The sequence below is a fragment of the Adiantum capillus-veneris genome, chromosome 15 (genome assembly GCF_014529385.1).
Source record: "Adiantum capillus-veneris isolate H3 chromosome 15, ASM1452938v2, whole genome shotgun sequence".
Classification (NCBI taxonomy): Eukaryota; Viridiplantae; Streptophyta; class Polypodiopsida; order Polypodiales; family Pteridaceae; genus Adiantum; species Adiantum capillus-veneris.
In genome coordinates, this window is record NC_140945.1 from 58,623,092 (window position 1) to 58,638,132 (window position 15,041).

General features: G+C 39.7%; 1 pseudogene; it reads left to right on the forward strand.

Annotated features, from left to right (window-relative positions):
• The first annotated feature begins 8,584 nt into the window (after positions 1–8,584).
• On the forward strand, positions 8,585–9,520 carry LOC147440739 (E3 ubiquitin-protein ligase AIP2-like; annotated as a pseudogene).
• Positions 9,521–15,041: the final 5,521 nt, after the last annotated feature.

The window sequence follows — 15,041 nt, forward strand, 5'->3', positions numbered from 1 at the left end:
ATCATAGATGTATTTTGGTATCTAATAAAACCTTAGGGTAGACAATGTAAAACTCATGTCTATTGTTGCGTTTGCATTAAGTGTTCTTGTTCTTTAATTTCAGAATCATTACAGAAAAATGGATTGGCTATATGCCGGCATAAATTGAAGAAAACTATTGAATTACCCATCCAACCTCCTCCAAGACCTTGTCCAAGCAATGAATCACCTCCTTATCACCTACCACTTGCTTTCAAGGACATCAAAAGAGTACTTATCTTGGATCTAGAGGGGTTACTTCTCAAGACAATTGAAATGAAACATGGAGATTCTATGCCAGCTTGGGCTCAACACATGCGACTTGTGGAAAATAAAGATGAAGTTTATCATGTGGTGCGACCAGACGCACAAAGTTTTTTGGATTTTTGTGATGAATACTTTGAGCTATGGATATGGAGTTGCTATAACTTAACAAGGGTGCAACGCATCACACAAAAATGTTTTCCTGAGCAATATACCAAGTTCAAGGTGTTTATGAGTAACAAAAATTGCCAAAATCCAAATATCATGTTAGGATTTAAAAGGGTTTATCACAAAAAATTGAGTGATATTTGGAAGATATTTGAGGATTTGGATCCAAACAATACCTTAATTTTTGATGACACTCCATATAGGGTGATGTGGAACATGCCAGGGACATATCTTATATTTCCAAAGATGTGGAGGCAAACTTCCGAGCAACTTCAAAAATTCTTGCAGAGAACCATAATTCCATGGTTGGTAGGATGGTTGTATGCAAGAGATAAGAGAGTCTATACATACAACACAATTGTAAATCAGTATAGTGATTCTGAGACAAATTATGTCCTTGGTGTGTACTTGTCAACACGAAAGCATTGAAAAAATATGGCCATAAGATGCTTTTTTTATTCTAGTGTGTATCTTTCAACATTTGTATAATTTGATATAGTCTTTATAAAAAAAAAACAAAGGTGTGTCAATTTTATGAACACTTCAATGGAGTGCACCCTACTCTAAGGGGACTTCAATGTACTATTGGAGTGCATCCTATTGTAAGGGGACTCTGATGTATTGCTAGAGTGCACCCAAATTTTTGGGGACTCATTTTTTATTTGATTGGGGCCTATGTTGGGTCATATAGTAAAAGAAATTCATTTTTTGTCAATTCATATCGAGGTTGTATTTATTTGTAACTATGAGAGAATTGATGTTTGATGTCAAAATAAAACTTGTAAGTGTGGATCTGAGAATTCATGGACTTTAAATATGTGAGAGGGATCTTTTTCTTGGGCACAAATGTTTGCTTCAAGAATTTTGTCATTACATACTTTATGTGAAAGAGTTTTAGAACCTAAAAGACTTTGAAAAGAAAACTATGGAATCTAAGTGCATGTATTCTTGAATGGCTTGAAAGTTGATGTATACATGCATGTCGCCTTGATGAAGATTTAGATATGACAAGATGCAAAGCTAGAATTCTTGGACGTTACCTTTGTCAATTTGGTAATAACATATTTAACTTTCTTTTCTTATGGGTGGAAAATATATTATTATGTGCATTTGGAACCTAATTGCTTGACCTTCAAACCAAGATTCCTATGTTATTTTTTCATATACTTTTTTGTAATGAATTAAGATTGTGGATACAAGGTCCACCACTTGTTCAAGCTAGATCTAAGAAAGTATATATACTGAGTCTTCAAACTAGTAAACCAAGGGAAGAGAGAAGAAGGGTCCATCACTTGTCCAAGGTCATCTCTAGACAACATAGAGAGATGTTAGGTCTACTAATTGTCCAATATAGTCATGGAGAAATGATAGAAGGTTGATCCACTTGTCCAACCTATCATCTCTAGTAAAATGGGAGGTTTGGCCTTAAGATTCACCATGTAACCAACCTATACTTCATTGTATTATGAAGTGTAGAAAAGCAAAGCTCCACCACTTGTCTAAGGTAGTTCCAAAATCAACATGGAGAGAAGCAAGCTTCACCATTTGTTCAAGATAGGTTCCATTAAAACATGGAAAACCTCATATATGTTGTACATGGAAGCTTTTTTCCAAGGTCCACCACTTGTCCAAGCTAGGATCCATTAAAACATGGATAGAAACAAGGCTCCACCACTCGTCCAACCTTTATAGCTGCAAAGTGTACCGGTTGTCTAAACTAGGCATGGGAAAATAATAGAAGGTCCACCACTTATCCAATATATTATCTCTAATAGCATGGGAGGTTTGGTCTCAAGATTTAGGAATTGGCTGACCTGTATTTCATTGTATTATGATGAATTTGGTTTTAAAGTCAACTACTTATCCAAGCTATAAGTTTATATCTTGAATGGTATTCCTTCCCATCACTTAGAAAACCAATGATATGTTGTACATGGGGGGGTTTGTTACAAGGTCCACCACTTGTCCAAGCTAGTTTCATTGAAACATGGATGAAGGCAAGCTCCACCATTTGTTAAAGCTAGACTCCGTTGAAATCTAGAAAATCCATGCTACGTTGTACATGGGGTTTTTGTTTTAAGGTCCAACACTTGTCCAAGCTAAGCTCCATTGAAACATGGAGAGGAGAAACACTCCACCACTTGTCCAAGCTAGGAAACATTGATATTAGTGGGTTTAGTTTGAAGATCCACCACGTGTCTAAGCTAACTCTATTGAAACATAGAGAGAAGCAAAGGTCCACCAATTGTCCAAGCTAGGCTCCATTGAAACATGGACAGAAGCAAGCTCCACCATTTCTCCAAGATAGGCTCCATTGAAACATGGAGAGAATCAAAGGTCCACCATTTCTCCAAGCCAGACTCAAGTTGTCCAACCTATAAGGTTATATCTTAAACGGTAATCTTTCTAATCACTTGGAATACCCATGATATGTTTTACATGGGGGTTTTGTTCCAAGGTCACCACTTGTCCAAGCTAACTCTATTGAAACATAGAGAGAAGCAAAGGTCCACCACTTGTCCGAGCTAGTCTCCATTGAAACAAGGAGAGAAGCAAGCTCCATCATTTCTCCAAGATAGGCTAGCCTGGATAAGTGCACCTTGAAACCAACCTTCCTATGAGTCAATAGAGCATATGCTACATCTTTTATGTATGCCCCATGCCTCAAATTAAGAAGTTATAGATTAGAAGTGGATCTTGCTTGAATGTCACATGCAGTAAATTAAGGAAAAATAGCCAAGTGGATTTTATTCCTCATCAATGGATCCTTGCTTTCACAAGTTGTGGACCTTGAGTCACTTTTACATTAACTTGGACAAGTGGTGGACCTAGAAACCAAGCTCTCCATGTTGAGATAAGTTGTAGGTAGGACAATAGAACATAGACAACGATAATGGATGCAATATACTCGTCTCCTAATAATCCAATTGATTGAAACCATGGTATTTTAGTTGTTTTCATTGTGTATTGTATGTGCATAAAGTGGAATGAGACCTTAAGAAAACTCAAAATTTTGACAAAATCTCTATATTTTGTACATGATATATTGAAAGTTGTCCAACCTGGGAATTGGGATTTTCCCACTTTACCTAATATGGTCTTGCAACCAGAAGCAACCACCACAACACAACCCAAAGAGCCACACACTGAGACGGCTGAAACCTCTAGACAACCTGTAGAGTTTGAAAAATGGGAAACAAACGATGCCAAGCAGATACAGGTGATGACCGAAAAAATGCAAACAATAGCACTTAACCGCAGTGCTAAGGCTAGAGATCTTGAGCTAGTAATCGATGCTCTACAAGGAGATCTGGATGACAGGATGAACATAATTTCATATCTACAGAGACAGATCAAAGAGTTGAAAGATGAAGTAGAACAACACCAGTTGGCCAAAGAGAAGCAACATAAAGAAATGGAGGAGCTGGGAGAGCTTCTAACCAAGTTATCCGATGCCTGCAAGACCAAAGATCAACAAGTGACAGAAGTAACAAATGAACTCTTACCACTACTATGTTAGTACAAAAGATCCAAGTGCAGCTCGATGTAGCAAATTCTTCTCTGTAGTACTCTGAGGAAAGGATCAAATGATCAGGTAGCCTTTTTGAGATAGATAAGAGAAAATCCTGATGTCACCTCAATCAAAGGTATAGATGAAGTCTATAAGACTTTTGAAAAGAGAAACAAGGATCTCGAGCTAGAGTTGAAGCTAGAGTAATCACAAAGAAGAGACCTTGCATTGATGCGGGTCCAAAGAGAAGAGCAATTGCTCAAAGAGATAGTTGAACTAAAGAGAGTCAATCACCTGCTGAGAGAGAGACATCCAGAACATCAGGAAGAAGCCGATACATCTAAGCAACCAACTGTTGACATTCCCTCAGTCTCATTTGTCGAGATGGAAACATAGCCGACGGAAGTGCTCGAATGAAATGAGGATTTTCATGTACCACTGACTGATGCTGAGCAACTGCCCATGGTCATGTGATAAGTTTTCACATTTGAGGCCACCAATAGTCATGTGATACAGGCTTGATTGAGGGTCATGTCTCTTTTGTGTTGAGCCTAGAGGAGACCTTTAACTGATGACTGACGCCTTATCACATTGTTTTGAGTCATGGGTCGAGCTTTTTGGTCGTATAGGAGCTTAGATATGTGCTTGGGTGATCACTAATAAGAGGTGCACCACATATCTCATTTGAAAGTATTTTTACTTTGACCGACCAGTGTGGGTGTCCATGTGTGAATGGATAAAACCCATATAAAAGAGCCATTGTGACCTAAATCCCTCATTCTGAAGGGTGCATGCTAAAGAAGAGTGCTCTTGTCCTATATCCATCTCCTTCTCTATTGTGTGCTAATGAGTGTGTATGTGTGTATGCTTGAGAGAGAGAGAGAGAGAGAGAGAGAGAGAGAGAGAGAGAGAGAGAGAGAGAGAGAGAGAGAGAGAGAGAGAGAGAGAGAGAGAGAGAGAGAGAGAGAGAATGCGATTGAGCATTGCGGTGGCATTGACGGTGGTGGCTCCCTCTTCTTTGGAGCAAGGAATCCTTGATGATGGAGAACATAGAGTGGTGAGTGACACACTCTTGCTCTCATTGAGCTTGCTAGGTTAGCTTGGTTGTGTGCTTGCAGCCATTCATGGCTCGCACACGGTGCTCGGCAAGTCCCTAGCTCTAACACGTACGGCAAACATGCACATTTTTGGCGCCATTGCTGGGGAGTTTCCCTACACCAAGCTCAAGAAGCACTCTCTGCTGCCTCATGAAGTCACTCATTAGTGCATGTAGGAAAGGTAGAGGAAGGTGTATGTGTGTGCTTTTGGTACAATTTTGTTAGGAATAGCAAGAAAATTTTGTTTTGTTAAGCTCTATTCAATTCTCTTAATCCTTGTTAAGCTATGTTCATTGGTTCTATCAGCTCTATTTTAGTTTTGTTTTGTTAGTTATGCACTGTGTTAGTTCTATTCTGCAGTTTTGTTCTGTCCTGGTTCTGCTAGGTCCAAGAATGTGATCACTCTGTTCAATGCATGGCATGCAGATTTGTGCATGATCACAGCCACATGTAGCTCATTGTGCATGCGGTCAGCGACCACGTAGACATATCCAAAAACCTTATCCTCAAATTTGAAAAGAAAAAAGAAAAAATGCAAAAAAAAAGTTGATCCGGATCATTCCCCAAGCTCAGCCCAGGTCTTAGTCCCCAGTCTTATGTTATAGTATAGGTCCAAGATTATATATATAGTCTACCCTCACAAGAGGGAGTGAGGACATGTGGGACAAGTCCTCCACCCTCCCCTTCACACTTGCACACTTGGATGGGGGTTTATAATCATGTAGCAAAAAAAATCGAGCGAAGGTAAATCTGAGCAGATTGATACAAGAGCAACAATGGTGAAAGAAAAAAATTATTCCATGCACATTACTTTCACTACCATGAACGTGACATTTAAGCAACAAAAAAAGAGATTTTAGAACCATTCTGAAAATTAAATATTGGAGACACAAGCAATCTCTTCATACTTGAAACGTATATAATTCAATTTCATGTGGCATACCTCCTCTCAAAAATATCCCACCAAAAATTTGTCAACTAAATTTTGCAAAAAAGTCAACACACAACCTCATAAGCCTACAATGCTATCTGAGAGCCTCCTAAAGCTTGAAAAAACTCCACTTTTGTAAGCAAGAAAAAACAAGTTCCTAAAGCAAGAAGAAACAAGCACACTAGCTCTCTCTCTCTCTCTCTCTCTCTCTCTCTCTCTCTCTCTCTCTCTCTCTCTCTCTCTCTCTCTCTCTCTCTCTCTCTCCTTTCAACTTCGTTGCAGTATCCTTCAACTGCGCTCCTTTCCCCTTTCCAGCAAGCCTTGGATGCACCGTTGCAACGACATGCACGATGTATGCAGTGGCAATGATGAAGTGATGTGCCCAATGCATGATGAGCTCAAGCATACCCAGCTGCCTCATGACCATCTCAACGAGATTCTTGAGGCATGATTTGTCTATTGATTTTTACCATACTTAACTAATACTTAATCCATCTTAACAGTAGTATTGTAATGGGCCACAAAAGTGGTCGGTGCCCGTAAAATGGCTCATGCTTCGATTCTAGTATTTCAAGCATAACTTTTGCATATGACATAAAAACTTCATGAAACTCTTTGAGCATCTTGTTAGGATGTGTCTAGGACATGAGAGTCTTTATGTAAGAAACATAGAAGTGTGATATGCTCATCACATACATATTGAGGGATTTTTCAAAGAAGTGTGAGTCTGTTTAAAAACAAATTGGTCTACCATTGAGTCAGTTTACTAAAATTATACGCATTTTATTCTATTAGTCTTTAGAGATGGCCATGCAAGAACAACTTCAACCCTTGATTTATTTTCTTAACATTTTTTATTAGCTCCTACTATCTATTGTGCAAATTTTTCTAAGAGGGTTTTTTGTTTAGACCTAAATAGCTGCTGAATTATTTTTTATAGAAGCCTCTTAAAGCCACAAAAGTGAAAAATCTAATTAAAATGGATTTTATTTCAAAGAATTTAGCAGGTTGTTACAAAAGCCAATTAAATTGATTAAGAGGCTAGCATATCTATATGTCATAGATCTGCCTAACCTTGTGGTAATTGATTATTGTCTTCTAGGTTTGTGAACATAACTACTAACATGTAAGAGGTCTTAGAAAATATTTTAAGGGAGGAGTCCACGGAAAAAGCGAAGTGGCAAGGTATTTTGAGAAGAGTTAATAAAAGGTTTGTGGCAAGATCTATTTTAGTAGCTACCAAAAGTTCTCGTCTCGCTTAAGTCCATGGCAGCTTGTTCAACAATTGACTTCTAAGCTGCCTCTTAATTGTCTTAGACCTCCTAATTGCAAATTCAAGGATAAAATAAATCGTGAAGAGGTGCCATGTAGGGACCTCCAAAAGGATGCTTGATCTGCTCATTTTGCTTCTGGAACCACTTTCCAGGAGGACAATTTCTTGCCTAACGAGCCTTTCATGATCATTTAACATAAGCAATTTGACCTAGCGCCAAATGCAAGTTCTTCTACATAGGAAAGGGCCAAGTCTCAGATGCATTTTCTTGCTTAGACGGAGAGGTAAAGGCATGAAGCAACAATTTCTGAAAAACTCCTATGTTATGTTGTGAATGCTCTCATTGCTGAAAACACCCAAGGTTCTAGGATATCCATTCCAAGATTGAAAGAATCCTTTACTCCTAACTCACATAATAAAAATTTAAAGCTTCCAAAGATTGTCAGATCCTTTCCAACATCACGTAAACAAGAGCAACCATCACAAGAGTAGAGTTGTTTCTTATACACACCAATGTCTATGGCTACAATTTAATGCCCCAATCCCTTTAATCATGGAAATAAAAAGGCCTCGCATTCCTTGCCACCACATTGCAGTGGTTGTACTGTCATCTCCCCTCACCACCTGAACATCATGCCACCTCACCATTGTTTGCCTAAGAGGCACGTAGTTGAATGTTCTCTTGTCGTAAACCATCCCCTGCGCTGCTTTATCTTCCCGTGATGCTGCTTGCTACAACAGTTCACTGGTCTAGTTGACATTTTTCTTTATAAGGAAATGGCCCTACCTGCATGACCCTACCCCTCCTTGGTTTGCTGCTACAACCATTCCACGTCAGCGCGGACTGGTTACATTAGCAAACCAAGGAGGGATAATTTTTGTAAAAAGAAAACACAAGTCAGTTTGTCGTCACCATTTTGAGAATAGTTATATGGGCGGAGTCTGCTGGAGATTCTGATCTTGCGGCTTGCTGCTCTAGAGAGAGAGAGAGAGAGAGAGAGAGAGAGAGAGAGAGAGAGAGAGAGAGAGAGAGAGAGAGAGAGAGAGAGAGAGAGAGAGAGAGAGAGAGAGAGAGAGAGAGAGAGAGAGAGAGAGAGAGAGAGAGACTATTTAGTTGAGTCCAATTGGAGGACATGCTAGCTAATTTGCAAAAATAGCTTGCCAAAAAGAACACAATTGAAGGAGCTATCTTGTCCTTGACTCAACATATAGTTTCAGATTTGTACCCGTAGGCATCACCCTCCGATAAAAAATTGGTTTACACCACAGTATGCAGGGCTACTACATTGTTGAAGACTCGTTATACAGTTGTAGGCTTTTGGATGGCGGGCTTACAGTTATTCAAAGAAACTCAAGAAGTGGTGAGTAAGCCCGAGGAGAAAGAAATCATGAAATCATATATCGCAAAGCGTGTGAAATTATCGGAGTTTTGTAGCAGGAAATTCCTACCGTGCAACAAGAAGGAAGAGGTCCAAGGTTCTTATTTGAGGGACAACTAACAGTAGACCTAGAGCTGCCTCGTCCCGCTTGGCTAGTGGCACATAATTTTCTAGATGCTTTAGTGTCAGAGCATGAGCAAAGAAATGAAAACCTAGGTCAAACGTCCAAAACAAATACTCCACAGTTGGATCCGTGCATGACTAGTGATCTGTTGGAACTGATGATGCAGAGGGAAAATAGGCTGAGTGACTTTGGCACAAGATCGGAGGAGGTAATAGAAGAAACCCTTCAAGAGGCTTGTGCCATGCCCGGTGGGACCCCTCTAGCATCAAAAGAATAGGTTGCAAAGTGACCTGTACACGATGTGACAGAGTCTTTGCTTAAGCAGCTTGGTGAAGAGGTAGAATGTTGTGTGTGTAGAGGAGCACTAGCTATAGGAGACAAATACAGGAAATTCCTTGTAAACATCTATACCATCCACACTGTTTGTAACCATGGCTAGATGAATGCAATCATGTCCGGTATGCCAGTTTTAGCTTCGGATGGATGATCATTTTTATGAAAGTAAAAAGGAGCAAGACAAGGAGTCTGAGGAGGAAAGAAAAGGTGCTGAAAATGATGTTTGTGGTGGCTGTCAACGGGAACCCAAGGTAGTACTACTGAAGATCCCCCACCTAGCAGCTAGTGACTCTTTCTCTGACTCAGACGTGATGGAAGGATATCCTATACAAAACTATGAGGATGAAGGACACGCGTCCATCGAGGCTCCACAACCTAGTACTAGCATGTTTAGCCGTTTTATGGAGACATTTAGTTGAGCTACTCGCTCTAAATTTGAGGCCAATGAAGTGTATGAAGGGGGTGGGAAGTAGATTCTTTGTTCACATCTCACATGGATCCCACAACCCCTAAGAGTGTCCATGTGGATATTCTGCCTACCTCCTTCAATGCAGGCCCTATTGAGCTACCTCCCTTGGAAGTTCTTTCTAAAGTATCAACCACAAAAGACAAAACCACGGGGAGAAACATTGCTTCCACATCATAAGGGACCTCTAGCACGTCAAGTCAAGAAGCATTATTCCTTATGAAAATTGGAAATATGACCTCCCCACTAAGATGTTGACGGATCTATACTCTAGCCACTCCTACCATGTAGGTTGGATAGGGCAACCCACATCTCATTCCATTAATATTGAGGAGCAACAAAGAATGATCGGTAATGTCATCCATGGCATCATCCACTCGAAGAGGCAAAATTGAGGCATAAACATACCCTCAATTGGTCCCATGAGATTTCTGGATATGAGCAAGGCGAAACAACCTACTCTATTACAAATGGAGACTCCTATGATGAGTCCCATGGACCCCTCATATGTCATTTTGCCTAGAGTCCCGATGGAGTTCGAGCCCATGAACAACCGCTTCAGTTTTCCTAGTTTGGCTCAACTTCCTCTCAAAGTAACCGTGGTGCCTACTCTAGTGATGGATCTGATAGAGAATGCACCCATGATCTCTAGGGCTAGTGCAGTACCACTACCGAGTGGCGTAGTACCTACCTTGCTCAAATACCATTTTTCGAAGCTCTCATCGTAAAAACATTTATTATTTTTGATAAATTCGGAATATTGTAACTCCTATTTTTTGGATAAACTTTGTAATAGATGAGCCGAGGCTACAAGCTTCTAGATTGTATCAACCTGTCATTACCTATCTTTAGTTAGAGCTCCCAAATTACTAGTTTTGACCACCAAAAACCTTGGCTAAGGTATAAAAGCCAATTTTTGTAAGTTAATATTAAGTTTTGAATAATAGAATACACAGCGTGAGCTAACGGTGCTTACTTCTCTCCTTCTCCCACTTCCTACTCCCTCCCCGGTTGTCACATTGCAGTCGCGTTTGTTGCATTGGAACCGCAGGTAAGAGCTCTACTCATTGATGTAAACACTTCACGATAGTTCGTAGCTGTTGGCATCATCGACTTGTGGCCTAATTTCATCATAAGTAGGAATGTACACTTCAAAATAAAAAACTAGCATAGGCCGGATATTGGGGCATCATTGCTAAGCATTTAGGTGCATTCTGGGTTGAAAACGACTAGGTAAAAAATCCATTGCTGTTAATAATCACAATCTATGGCACTTGACCTAAAGTGGGATTTGAGAACATAAGCATGTGTGCTTAGGTTTTATAAACACGTCCTAGAAGTTTTGTTACGTTTGGATGTCATTTGATGCTGTAACGGATTTGATTTGTTTGTCGACGGTGAGCGAGTGGCTTTGGTGATTTCAGTCACTTAAGTGTAGCTTGAGTTAAATGCGAGTAGTTTGTTGTTTTTCAAGAGATTGACAACCTCTTGTAGCCTCTATGCACTAGTTGAGTCAGCTTCGTCCCATGGATTGACAATTTAATCGTGGTTCTCGCTAAATCTGCAATAAGATAGGATAGTGAGGTTAGACATCCGTCCCACAATGTTGGGGGTCCCATCGCTGTAATAGCTCCAATGACAAATAAAATTATCAATACAGAGGGATGAGCTACCCGACTAGGGCATGGAAATACTCACACGATTAGTGAGCTAATCATGGCAACATGAATGGTTAACTTTACGAGGTGAGCTTCTTCGCCTATGGAGAAGCTAAGCCACAATGAAGGGCAATCTCCACATCCACTTCTCTTCACCTCCAATCAACCCAATCACACACACTACAATTGAAAATTGCACACAACTCTAATACTATCATGCAACACACTAATCGCAAGCACACACACATAGATCTATCGAGCACCATACTAAACCTACATGCACACACAAGCAAAAGAGGGCAATCACACAAGATTATAAAGGGATTAATCACAAATTAGTTGAGATCTAGTTAATCTAAGCATCATAGGCAATCATAAGAAGCATGAGAGAGGCATAGTGAAAGAGAATGAACCATTGACTAGTGTTAATCAAGTCTCATGAGCAAGGAGAAGCTCAAGGACTCCATAGCCACACACCTCAAGAGCTCTCACCAAAGAGTGCTCTCAATAAATGAGCTTGAGAACCCTAATTTCTTTTACACATTGCCTTATATACCTAGGGTAAAAATATGCAATGTCCGGGCGCCCAAGGCCCTTACGGCTCCACTACTTACTGAATCTGTAACCTAGGCACACTAACTGTTCTGTTACAGCTTGGAACTCCCATTGAGCTTGTAACACTACTATTACAATGGCTTGAAATAATTCAGGAATTTACAATATGTGACCATTTTGGGAAAACATGAAAAATGTGTAACTCCAATCTTTACTGCTTCTTCATGTTGATCTTCGATTTACATTCGCACGTCTTCGGTCTTTAGCAACTTCTGTTAACTGACGTTGACTTAGTTAACATTCCCTCCTTCTGATTTTAGTGCCCGTCCTCGGGCACTGTTGAAAAGTATCCGTGGAGATTGTGGAAGGTTTTGATTGGTTGTTGATGGGTTGATCGTCTTCTTTTGTCATTGAATTTATTGCTGAGGTTCAATTTGTTGCAGCATCTTCATTGGTCTGAATAGTCTGATGTGAGAGATGATGTTGCATTTGTCAGTTATAATAGCATAAACACAAGGCTTCTGTTTATTTATGGGAAGTATGTACAAGGGATGTAGAACAATGAGGTTTTAAATTAGGGTCTAATACCTGGATGACCAAAGGGAAAAAACCCAGTGGAAAAAAAGTACCTTTGGGATACGCGTATTATTGGAGTACTTATTCGCATGGGATATATTAATAAATTACTTAAGAGATTATTTGCTGATAGATGTGGAATTAAAAAGGTAGCAAATATGAAAGTGTAGCATGATGGAACATTGGTTTGCCTGTTGTAGTCCACTCAGGGTGCATAGGTGGAAGCAAAAAAGAGTGTCTAATGCATATGTCATGTCATTATATTTCACTGGAAGGGTGGTGTTTCCTTCTTTCCCTTTGTAGTATTCCCCAACTTTGTTCATTGGAACAGATCGAATCTCTTTGTTATGCATTTTGTTTTTCAATTTCCTAAATTTTTTATGATGATCCTCATTATCCGCACCTTCTTGAGGGTTTTATGTAGATCATTCCAAAAATATGGTCTGATTTTGAACAATTCTGCCAAAGTAAGAGTGCATTGGATGGGTGTAGACATGATTTAATGAATGTTGTCTACTTCTAGGGTCTGCTCTGCTCTTTTTAATTGAGTGGTCTTATACACTATGGATTCATCTTCGTTTTCTCCAAGGAAGAGGGTAATGTTTTCAAGGTCAAAGGTTTAGACATTACTGAAGCTTCAGATCCGCAATCCCCATACAAAGATTGTACATCCATGTCCATATCAGGAGGTAGATTGTCTAACCAAACTTCCTCTATAGGAGCTAGCTTTAGAGTTAGGCTCCCATCATTGATCTCTCTAACTTTTTTCCATAAGTGTCCTGGCCAGTCTTCCTCTACGAATGGAATTTCGTCTAAGGCATCTTCGCTATCCGGCACTATAAGTTCTGGCTCTTTTGGTTCAATTTTGGGTTCTACCACCACTTCGAATTTTTCTTGATTGTCTCTTACCACAAGGTCTTCAGGTTTTGCCATGCTTTCTAGCTTGGGTTTTTGTTTTTCTAGCATTTCTTGTGTGATTCTTATCAAATTTTGATAAGCTTCAAGCTTAGCTGCTTCCATGTCTGGAGAAGGATAGTTTTTCCATTTGTTTTCCATGTTTTGGCCTGCTTCAAGTCCTGCTTGGTAGGCTTCCAAGGCTGCATTAATAGGCTCAAAAAATTTGTCAGCCAAAATTGATCCTCTCGATTTCACGGTTGTTTCTTTGATTTCAATTCCAGTTTCTTTCACCTTTTCCTGGAATAGTTGTTTTGCTTTCTCCTCGATTTCAGCTTGTTGTTTCTATTTTCTCATCTCATACCTTTTACTTCTGCTTCTTTTGGTCTTTTGAGAGGCAATTTTTGTATTCTTTAAATCATCAGAGGAGTTATGTTTCTTTTTCTTAGCCTTGTGGTTACCTTGATTGGAACAATTGGTTCCCTCTCAGATAAGCTACTAGGTATCACTTGGATTACGTTTACTATTGTTTTTCCCTTGTTTAAAGGATTTTTAAACAATCTTTCGGAAAGTGTCCTCCCTTTTTGTAACATTGTATGCAATAAGATTCAATTGACTTGAGATTCTTGTCAGGCTTTGGGCATTCATTTTTCCAATGATCATCTGCACCACACTTATGGCAGGTTCATGTTCTTGGCTTAACCATGGGTCTTACCATAGGAGGTCTAACACCTTGATTAGCTATATAATACATTGGTGCGGGCTCTGGTGGAGTATAAGTCACAGGTTCTTCCATTGGTGGTGGATGTGCATTATACCAATCTCCTTCTACCATTATTGTAGATGTACTAGGCTCAACATAGGATGTAACATGCACTAGTGCTTGTTCATCTATGACTCCCTCCGAATGCATGTACTTAACAGACATTGCATTATGTCCTAGATATGGAGGTTGTTGACCCAACATGAGTTGAGGTCTTTCCATACCATCAGTGGTCTTTGAGCTGGTGCCATGTTAGGCTGATATCTGTACATGGGTTGTCCTTGTGGCCTCATGGGCACGTACTGAACATTCCCATTATACTTTGGTCGATAGTAGCATTCATTGGTCTCATGACTGGTCCACTTACCCTCGATTGCACACCATTTCTGCAGTCTAATTGCTTGTTCCTGTTGAGGTATTCCTTGCCCTGGTCCCCTCATAGGTGCTTTTTGCATGTTAATTATCATGTCATTCATCCTTTTGAGCATGTCTTCTATGGCTGAAAGCGGTTGCAGTAGCCGTTCTCACTTGTGTTGGTTTAGTGGATGCTGTTTTCTCACTTTGGTTATCCTTAGGGACATCTTCTTTGTTAAAAATATTACAGTTTTCTCCTAAGTCAATAGCATCTGACACACACTCTTCTAGGGTTGTATGCTTCTTATTATATAGTATAGCATGAAGTTCTTTGTTTAGCAGCACCTCTAGAAACAATGATATTAGTCGTTCTTTTGTAGGTATCTCTAGCTCTGGGTATATGGCATTGTATTGTTTCATTCGAATTGCACAATCCCTAACAGACTCACCTTGTTTCTGCTTAAAGCTGTAGATTTGAGATACACTATTGTGTTTGATTGTTGTTTTGGAACAAGCAGCTACAAATACTTGAGCTAATGTGTTCAAGTTTATGATTGACCTTGGTGGAATGTTTTGGAACCATGTCAATGATTTTCCTTCTAATTTCATTCCAAACCCCTCGAATCGAGTATCAAAATCGAATATGCGTTTTGCTCTTAGCACTTGCTTAAAGC